Here is a 10876-nt window from a genome sequence, read left to right as displayed (position 1 = left end):
TTTCCAACTAGCGTAATTTTCTCCCATTAATTTATCTGCGGCGAGCAAGTTTAATGTAGCGGTAGCCATAATAAAATTATTGCTGAAAATGAATAAACTATTTGCTATTAGTTTACTTTGCATTAAACCACTCATACAACCAATTAGTTTTAGCAAAATTTAATGTATCCTAAGTGACATCTAATTTTGCAATGATGTTTCAGTGAGGCAGGACAAAAGTCACCGTAGATAATCTAGTGTCCCTTCACTGAAATGAGACATTCTCAACCATTAGACAGAAACAACACCTTGTTACTGTGACTAACAGTCACCATTGTTCGGTCCAGAATCTGTTAACTTGCTTAACAATTTTTATATGTGTAACCCCTCATTTTAGGTTTTAGAGTTCCGCCCAATGAGCCAAATGTAGGGAAAAACCAATTAGGACATGAACCTAAAGCAACCCTATCCATTTTAGAGATTGAATAAAGTGTTATGCAATACTGTCATCCTTTAGGGGGACACCCACAATGCCACGAGGCAATGCATGAAACTTTATTTAACCTGATGAGAGAGACGAGGGATGTGCTGTCACATGTCCCGCTCCCACTTACTATAAACACTCTCTCCATTCACCTTATTATTGACCTACTCAAATGCCACCCGTAAGGGGACACCCATGGTACCTCGAGGCCGAGTGTAGATCTCACAGTGTGAATTTACAAAGAGAAACATGTAGAGGATAAAATGAAGAATCATATACCCCATTTTCCTCGAGCTTAGAGGAAGGCGAGTGTTTTACCTAAGGTTAATTAACTTTGGAAAAACCTGGCTAATGATTTTAATTAAGTGAAAGTTTAATTTGCTAAAAAAAAAACTCTTTTCTTCAATGATTAAACAATTTTGATTGAAGTTTCATTAAACTCGTTAATTGACTTTAATCAAACTTACACGCATGTAACAAATCTATCTTGTTCACCTTTCCAGGTAGGTTCCCAAGTAGGGGTGCGACGTTTCCATCAACTTAAGTACCCCAGCCTAGATAGAACCCGCCTTAGACAAAAGGTCCCTTATAGTGTTGGGATTGGTATCCTAATTCTCCCGGAGTTTCATTGTTTGTAATATATACACATTATTATGAATAAAATAAGAGTTATCTCATTCTGGCATTTACTCATATCCAATAAACAAAGCTCCATGGTTATCGTATGTAAACTTAAGCATGTATATGAGATATAAAGTGAATCATGCCGTAAGTGATAACCTAAATAGGTCTGTCGTGTAAGGATTAAGGTGGGATACCTGATCCTGGTGACACTATGGATACGACCCACTTTATTGGAGTAATCAGCAAGCAGCGGAAGTAATAAAGATCAATAAGCACTCTAATTCATTAATTTTGGCAGTAACTAAAGCATGCTCATACTATAATAAGAGGGTTTCAAGTCATACCTTTGTAGAACTTCTTGAAATCTTGATTCTCAACTGCAAACTTCTCCAAATCTTGCTGTAGACCACCTCAAGATCTTCCCCACTATTCTCTTGGAGTTTTAGATTGAGTTGTGGAACTCAAAGTAAGCTTGGATTAAGGGAATTTGGAGATTAGGTTACTGCATCCCCATTGTTAAAGACCTTCTTCAACCTCAAGCTTTTTCAGCAAAAAACTATCAATGGCATCACTGATTCTCAGCCCAATCTTCTTAATTTATTGCATGACTATCGTGCAAATATCATTGATGCATGTATTGCAGCTCATGCTTGGAAGATAGACTCCAATTCATGGTGGAACTATGAACATGCTACTTGAATAGAAAGTGGAAAACTCCTACTTTTTGGGATTTTCCATTTTCTATTCTATTTCAAATTTGATTTTCAAAATTAATTTCCAAAATTAATTTTCTTTTCAAAAAATGAAATCTTTATTAATTTTACAAAATTAATTCAATAATTAATTTTTCTAATAAAATTAATAATAATTAATTAAACAATTTAATTAATTCTAATTAATTTAATATCAAATATTAAATTAATTTTACACAAATTCACCTTCATATATTTAAATCATATTTAAATATTAATTCTCCTATTCTGTTTAATTCTTAAAATTAAACATGTAATTATATCTCATATAATTACTAATTTCCTTAATTCTAATTTTGAACGTTTCAAATTAACTTATCATGCTACTCTAAAGCTAATCCATTTACGAGCTAGTAGGGGGACCTCGCGGACCTACAGATCATGGGCTCCAATGATCTGAGATTAATTGGCTAAACACATTACACCGGATTAACCCCCATTCATTAACTAATGGGTCACTCCACTAAAGTCCATAGTTGAACTCCCTTCACTGTAGATATATTATGTCCACATGATTTAACCATAATTAGTAAGTCGACCTTTCATAGGTTGTTCGTAATAACGTCTGGGTCAAATGGTTGTTTTACCCCCAAGATTACCTCTTGTTCCTTAAGCTCCTACTGATCCTCTAATGAACAATCGGTTTGTGATCTAGTCACTAAACCAAACCTCTTTCAGCCTAGTGAGAGGGCGAGGCCCCTTGTTTAAGACATGGATTCAGTACCTGAGAGAACAACCTTTCTCCTATCCCTAAATCGGGTAGGCGTGAATTCCGTCTTGCACCATATGTCCTCAGCTATCTATTCAGTCTTACCCCTGAAATGGGAGGCTTATTGAGCTGGCGTTGTTGAGCCAACCCTCACCTATGAAAATCTAAGGATAATCTCGAATAAACAAGAGTTTATAGTTAGCTCATGATTAAGATCGAGTTACTTAGGTCATCTAAGTGAAATAGTCAGTCTTATACAGTAAACAGCGTTATAAAGTAAGAGTGACTTATTTCTTGGTCCGATCTTATGCAAACTCATTGCATAGAATACCCCCACTTCTCATGTTAAATACATGAACGAATCTGGATCACTTCATTTGTAGTAACTTTACAACAACTTGTAACAACTACAGAGTAGGCCGCATCCAATAGTGTTACCAGAATAAGGTACCCAACCTTAATCATGTACTATAGATCGTTTTTGCTATTTACTTGAACTTGATCCATCTTTATGTCTTTACATAAAGTTCAAGTATTCATATAATAACCATGGATCTTAGTTTATTAGATTTAGACTTTTATGTATGCAATTTATACAATCAATAATAAGTTTATTGACTATAGAATATATTTATAGGAACAATGATGGCTAGTCATTATAGGAACAAGAGTTATTCTGGTATTAATGACTGGTTGAGAATTTCTCAATTCAGATGAGGGATAATTGACCTCCCTTCGGCGGCTTTTGTCCTAAACCTTTGAAACATCATTGCGAAACTATATGTGACACGGGGTTGATGTTAGTTTTGCTAAACCTTATTGGATATTGTATGTTTTTTCAATGGGTATTTGCTTAAAACCTAACGTAGGTCAATGTGTTTTTTGTTTTCAGCAACTTGTTAGTATTTTCGTTTAATGCCTCAAATTTGACCAATTACATACAATGGAAAGGGTCTTGTAAAACATATTTCGTGGTAAACGACCTCGAATTTGTCATGGTTGAGGAATGTCCTCAAGTCCCGACCCTTCATGCATCGCGAAGTGTTCACAATGCATATAAGGTGTGGATAAAGGCTAATTCATTGGCTCGACTTCACATTTTGGCTAACATACCTAATGCTTTGGCCAAAAGGGTTGAGAACATGATCATTGCACGTGAGATCATGGACTCGTTGCAAGATTTATTTGAACGTCAGTTCTTACTTTTCGAGCATAAAAGGATGGATGATAAAACCAGTAGTGTCAGTTCCCAAGTTAAACTCCAGGAAGAGGAAGTATTTTTTGCTAACTCTGTTGAGGTTCATGGAAGAGAAATGTTCTCTGAAATGCAACTTAGAGCTTATTTAGGTTCTGATACAGATCTCACTACTCTCCAAAAGAGAAGGATGTCTAAAGATAGTAAATTTGATTTATTGGTCTTAGAGACATGTTTGGTAGAGAATGATGATTCTGCCTAGATCCTAGATTCGAGTGCTACCAACCATGTCAGTTCCTCTTACCAAGGATTTAATTCCTGATAAACGTTGCCATAGGGAAAGATGACTCTTCGAGTCGACACTGGTGAGGTTGTTTCGGCATTGCTATAGGCAGGATGAAGTTATTTTTGGACAAGAAATGTTATCTGTTATTGGATAATGTTTTTGTAGTTTATCATATCAAGAGGAACTTAATCTCAGTTTCTTGTCTCATTGAACAAGGGTATACCGTCTTCTTTTCTGAGAATAAAGTGTTTATTTTCAAGAATAAGATGGAGATTGGTTTTGGTTCAATGGAAAGTAACTTGTGTGTATTAAGGTCATTAGTTATAAAAGCCTTGTTTAATACTAAAATGTTCAGTACAGCAACAACAGCTAAAAGACCAAAGGTTTCTCCTAAGGAAAACGCCCATCTTTGGCATCTGAGGTTAGGTCACATCAACCTCAATAGGCTTGAGCAGTTGGTAAAAAGTGGACTTCTAAAGAGTTTAGAAGAAAACTCATTATCGGTGTGTGAATCATGCCTTGAAGGCAAGATGACCAAACAACCTTTTACTGGAAAAGTTTGTAGAGCCAAGGAAACTTTAGAGCTTGTATATTCTGACCTCTGTGGTCCGTTGAGTGTAAGGGCTCGAGGTGGGCATGAATATTTCATCTCTTTCATAGATGATTATTCAAGGTACGGGTATCTCTACCTAATGCAATGTAAGTCTGAAGCCCTTGACAAGTTCAAGGAATGTAAGGCTGAAATTGAAAACTTGTTAAGTAAGAAGATAAAAACACTATGATCTGATTGTGGTGGAAAGTATATGGACCTCCAATTCCAGAACTATATGGTAGAACATGGGATAGCATCCCAACTCTCGGCCCCAGATACACCTCAGTAGAATGGTGTATCAGAAAGGAGAAATAGAACCTTGTTGGACATGGTTCGGTCTATGATGGGTTATGCTCATCTTCCAGACTCGTTTTAGGGTTTTGCAGTGGAGACTGCATGCTATATTTTTAACAACGTTCCCTCAAAAAGTGTTTCTGAAACATCTTTTGAGTTGTGGAGAGGTCGTAAAGGTAGTTTACGCCACTTCAGGATTTGGGGGTGTCTGACACATGTGCTTGTGACTAACCCGAAGAAGTTGGAATCGTGTTCAAAAGTTGGCCTCTTTGTAGTCTACCCCAGGGAAACGAAGGGTGGATACTTCTATGATCCAAGTGAGAACAAAGTGTTTGTTTCTACAAATGCTATCTTCTTGAAAGAAGACCACATCCAGGATCATAAGCCACAAAGTAAGCTCTTTTGTATGAGATTTCTAGTGAGACTGAGACTACTGAGGGTTCAACAAGGGTTGTTGAACAGGCCAACAGATTAATAAGAGTTGTTGAGGTCGGTACATCTAGTCAACTAGCTCAAAAGTTGAGACTGCCTCAACGTAGTGAGAGAGTTATGAACCCACCGGATCACTACATGGGTTTGATGAAGCCCAGAACATCATTTCTAATGATGGGCTCGAGGATCCAAAGTCTTTTAAGAAAGCAATGGAGGATGTTGACAAGGATGAATGGATTAAAGCCATGAACCAGAAGATGGAGTCTATGTACTTCAATAACATCTGGGAGCTTATGGATTCGCCTGATGAGGTAAGACCTATTAGTTGTAAGTGGACTTATAAGCGAAAGAGATATGTAGATGGAAAGGTACAAACCTTTAAGGCTATACTCGTGGCAAAGGGTTATACCCAGGTTGAGGGAGTAGACTATGAGGAAACTTTCTCACCTGTTGTCATGCTCAAGTCTATCAGGATACTCCTGTCCATAGCCACATTTTATGATTATGAGATATGGCAAATGAACATCATGACTACCTTTCTTAATGATAATCTTGAGGAGACCTTCTATATGACACAACTAGATGGGTTCATCATTTCAGATCAAAAGCAAAAGGTTTGCAAGCTTAATAGGTCCATTTATGGGCTGAAATAAGCGTTTAGATCATGGAACATTGGATTTAACACTGTGGTCAAGTCGTTTGGCTTTGATCAGAATGTTGATGAGCCTTGTGTTTATAAGAAGATCATCAACATAGCTTTCCTGGTACTGTATGTGGATGATATCCTACTTATTCGGAATGATGTAGGGTATCTGACTGACATTAAGAAGTGGCTAGCTGCCCAGCTCCAAATAAAAGATTTTGGTGAGGCACAGTATGTTCTAGGGATCTAGATTATTCGGGATCGTAAGAACAAGAGGTTAGCCTTATCTCAGGCATCGTACATCGATCAAATGTTGATCAAGTACAGGATGCAGGATTCCAATAGGGGTTTGTTACCTTTCAGGCATGGAATCGTTCTGTCTAAGGATCAATGTCCTAAGACACCTCAAGAGGTTGAGGAGATGAGACGGATTCCCTATGCTTCTGCTGTAGGAAGCTTGATGTATGCAATGTTGTGTACCAGACCCGACATTTGCTATGCAGTAGGGATAGTCAGTCGGTATCAGTCCAATCCCAGATTTGATCACTGGACGATGGTCAAGAGGATCCTCAAGTATCTTCAAAGAACGAGGGACTACATGCTCGTGTATTGAGATAAGGATCTGATCCTTATAGGATACACAGACTCTGACTTTCAGACTGATCGAGATTCTCGTAAATCAACATTGGGGTTAGTGTTCACTCTGAATGGAGGGGTTGTAGTGTGGCAAAGCATCAAACAAGGATGCATCGCGAACTCCACTATGGAAGCCGAATACGTAGCCACTTGTGAAGCAGTTAAGGAGGTTGTTTGGCTGAGGAAGTTCCTTTCAAATTTGAAAGTTGTTCCAAATATGGGATCACTCTCTATAGTGATAACAGCAGAGTTGTGGCAAATTCAAAAGAGCCTAGGAATCAACGTTGGGGCAAGCATATAAAGTAGAAATACCACTTGATCAAGGAGATTGTGCATCCCGATGATGTGATAGTCACGAAGATCACGTCGAAGCACAACGTTGCTGATCCCTTTACAAAGGCTCTCACAGCTAAAGTGTTCGAGGGATCACCTAGAGAGTCTGGGTCTACGGGACATGCGGCATCTTGTCTAGGGCAAGTGGGAGATGATACTGGGGTATGCCCTAGTTTATTGTTTATTGTACATGTTTTATCTTGTATTATACATTAGTCTCCCGAGGCATTAGGACAAGTGGGAGATTATTGGGATTGGTGTCTTAATTCTCCCAGAATCTCATTGTTTGTAATATATACACATTGTTATGAATAAGATAAGAGTTATTTCATTCTGGCATTTACTCATATCCAATGAACAAAGCTCCATGGTTATCGTATGTAAACTTAAGCATGTATATGAGATATACAAGTGGATCATGCCTTAAATGATAACCTAAATAGGTCTGTAGTATAGAATTAAGGTGGGATACCTGATCTTGGTGACACTACGGATACAGGCCGTTTTGTAGAGGTTTGCAAGTGTTGTGAACTACTACAAATGGTAGATCCGAGACATGCAAGCGGGGGTGTCCTATACAAAGAGTTTGTATAAGACCGAACCACGAGATGATTCGTCTCTGTATATAACGCTATTAATACTGGAGACTTACATCTCACCTAAATGACCATAGGTGACATGACCTCAATCCTGAGTGTTTTAGGAACTCCTAACTTTGAGGGTAGTCCTTTGATTAGTATAGGTGAGAGTGGCCAGATTGTCAACTCAACATGCCTACCTTTTTGGGGACTTGTATGATTTGGGAGCTGGGAACTCAGTTACACGAGATGGAATTCATTCCTTCTCCGAAGTAAGGGTAAGTAGATAGATTGTTCCCTTAAGGGCTGATTCTGAGGCTTGAACATAGTGGCCACAGCTTCTCTTTGGAAGAGAGGACTCAGTTATAGAAGGACTATGACTTATTTTCATTAGAGGGATCAATGGTACTTAAGGAGTTAGATGTAACTATAGGGGCATAACAGTTATTGGCCGAGCTATACTTACGAGCGATCTGTGAAGGGCTATCGCACTATTGATTGGTTAAGATGGACACATAATATATCTGTGGTAAGAAGAGTTCAACTGTCGGTCTTTAGTGGAGTACTTGGCAATTAACGAATGGTGGATCCCGTGACTAAAAAGTTTAGTCAGTTATTCACGTACCGTTGGAGCTTCAAGCTACAGGTCCATAAGGTCCTTTTGATAGCTCGATGGATTCAAATTGAGGATCAGTACTTGGTGTTGATTTAAAATGTTCAAATTGACAAGAGGTAATTTGATTATATATGATATGATTGGTGTGGTGTATGAGATACATTAAGTGCCATGGAATAGAAAAAGAGCTATGGTTTATCATGAAATATTAAAACTATTGGTTATAAGTATAGTATGGTGAGTTGGTTATCATATATATTTATAAGAATATTAATTATTGGATAATTATCTCATTTTCTCTAATTACCAATTGAGTGGGAGGTTATTGGTGATTTCATGGTAACCGTGAGATAAAAAGAAAAATGTTTTCCTAAATTTAGAAGTTGTTGAAAGAGAATTCCATTCTTGAAAATCACACCAAGAATACCAAGGTAACCTTTGTGGTGGTGTCATACTCAACTCGACACTAGTCGAGGTTCTGTGGAGTTCGTTCATTGCGTTCGCTGTGTTCGTGATCCAGGTGATCGTTGTGTTCGAGATTTTTGTGGATCGTGCAATGTAGCGGTCGAAGTGAGAGAGTGTTCGTGGTTGTCGTCTTGCTGTGAACGAGTGTTCGTGATCAAGGGAGTTAAAGATGAGTCTTCAAAGGTATGTGAATTCTTCCTTTGATTGTGTAGTAAAGCATGCTGTAATTTCTGTTTTGCGCATCGCCTGTTGTTTCCGTTTGTGACTGTAATTGTGTATATTCATATACGATTGAAATTTGGAACGATCCTTCCGCTGCTTATGGAAATCCTCATGTTCGATTTTCTTCATATAGATACATTTGTTACATATTTAATCTTATATTAAGAATCAATTTAATCTTATTAAACCGATTAAAGATTAAACTAAGATTTCTAATCTCATTAGAAATGTGATCTTAGGTCTATCTTAATCATGTTTTAAAACAATTTTAAAAATGATTATAACGTAAGGTTTGCATGCATATAGTTCATTTAGATATTATTGATTTTAATTCTAATTTCATTTACTTATAACGATTATAAATAAATGAAACAATTAAAACATTCATTGCATGCTTGACATACTTAAGTTAATCATAACATTTATAAATTAACCTAAGGTAATGTCATGCTTCATGCAATCTTAATTCATTACTAACATATATAACAATTATATAACAAGGTAATGAATCATTTTATAGCATATTTTCCATACATTCATTCAACCATATACTATAACAATTATAATATTAATGATGCATGGATATGCTATAAATGCATGCATACATATACTATAACATTTATATTATATGATGCATGAGCATGCTATATAATTTAAAGCATGCATATATATAAATTATAATACTTATAATATAAAATGATGCATGAATATAAATGCATAACCTATGGTGGGTTTTAAAACTATATGACATATAAGAGAACAAACATATATCGTATGTATATTTAAAAAACTAATAGTCAATGGACCGAGATAAGACACCTAAAAGGAATTTAAAAGCTAATTATTACAAGAATAAAAACCATCTGGTTCGAAACAAGTGAGCCATGCCTTGAACTACTCAAACCAAACCACCCATCATGGAACTCTCTGCAGTGATCGTGTAGCAAACATTGTTGTAATAACTATACTAACTCATTGCACGGTCTTGTAGCAAAAGCTACACAATCGTGTAGCAAAAAACCACACGATCTTGAAGCAAAACCTACAAGATAGTTTAGCAAAACCTACAAGATAGTTTAGCAAAACCTACATGATCGTTTAATAAAAGCTACACGATCGAGTAGCAAAAGTTATACGATCGTTTAGAGATGCTTTCTTCCTCGTTGATGCAGTGCTTTGAAATTCCTCTTTGAAGCTCACTAGGAATAGCACGAGTGACTCAAAACTTTAAATACATACTCTATTACATCAATATGCCCAAAACAAGGGTCTTTACAAACCAAATTTGTAAAAGAATAAAGCCTTAGAACTAAGTATCCTATCCTAAAACATCCATCAACAAACCACATTCGTCATAAAACCATTCATCGCATGAATCATCAACAGAATGCAGAATATTAAAACCCACCATTACTGTAAAAATTGATTCAATAAGAAAAATGGAATTTTGGATCAGTAAACCAAAAAACCTGACTCTGATGCCAATTGAAGGATCTCATTGAAGAAAAACTTGAGCGAAAGCGCGATCATCCTAATTTTCATTTTTCATAGAATGTAATTTTTTACAGAAAAGAGAAAACAAATTTATGCATTTATTTAAATTACAGCATGCTTAAAAAAAAACTTAGAGGTTTCAAAAACCATTACCTTTGAAGACCTTCTTCAAGATTCCCTCGAACTGACAACGGGCACAAGCACAATGGCGACCTTAGTATTCTCAGGTAGAGAACCCAGGAGTGGTGGTCTCTAACTATTTTGGAATAGTGAGGGAATGATTTAAGAGAAGAGATGAGGGAAAGGAATTTTTCAAAAACTTACAGAGAGAACTCTTTTCTCTGTTCAATAACGTATATCTTTTTCATTTCCTTTCTTGCCCCATAAAACTTCAACCACCTGCTTACTTGGGTGGAAAGAAAAGAGGGAAGGGAGTTGTAACTCCCTCCTTAATTCAAATATATTGATTTTAATATATAAATAATAAAACTAATTTATATAAAATAAATATTTAATATATATAAACATGATAACTAACTTAT

Source organism: Benincasa hispida, chromosome 5 (assembly GCF_009727055.1).
Source record: "Benincasa hispida cultivar B227 chromosome 5, ASM972705v1, whole genome shotgun sequence".
In the NCBI taxonomy this organism is placed as follows: domain Eukaryota; kingdom Viridiplantae; phylum Streptophyta; class Magnoliopsida; order Cucurbitales; family Cucurbitaceae; genus Benincasa; species Benincasa hispida.
This window is presented reverse-complemented; position numbering follows the sequence as displayed.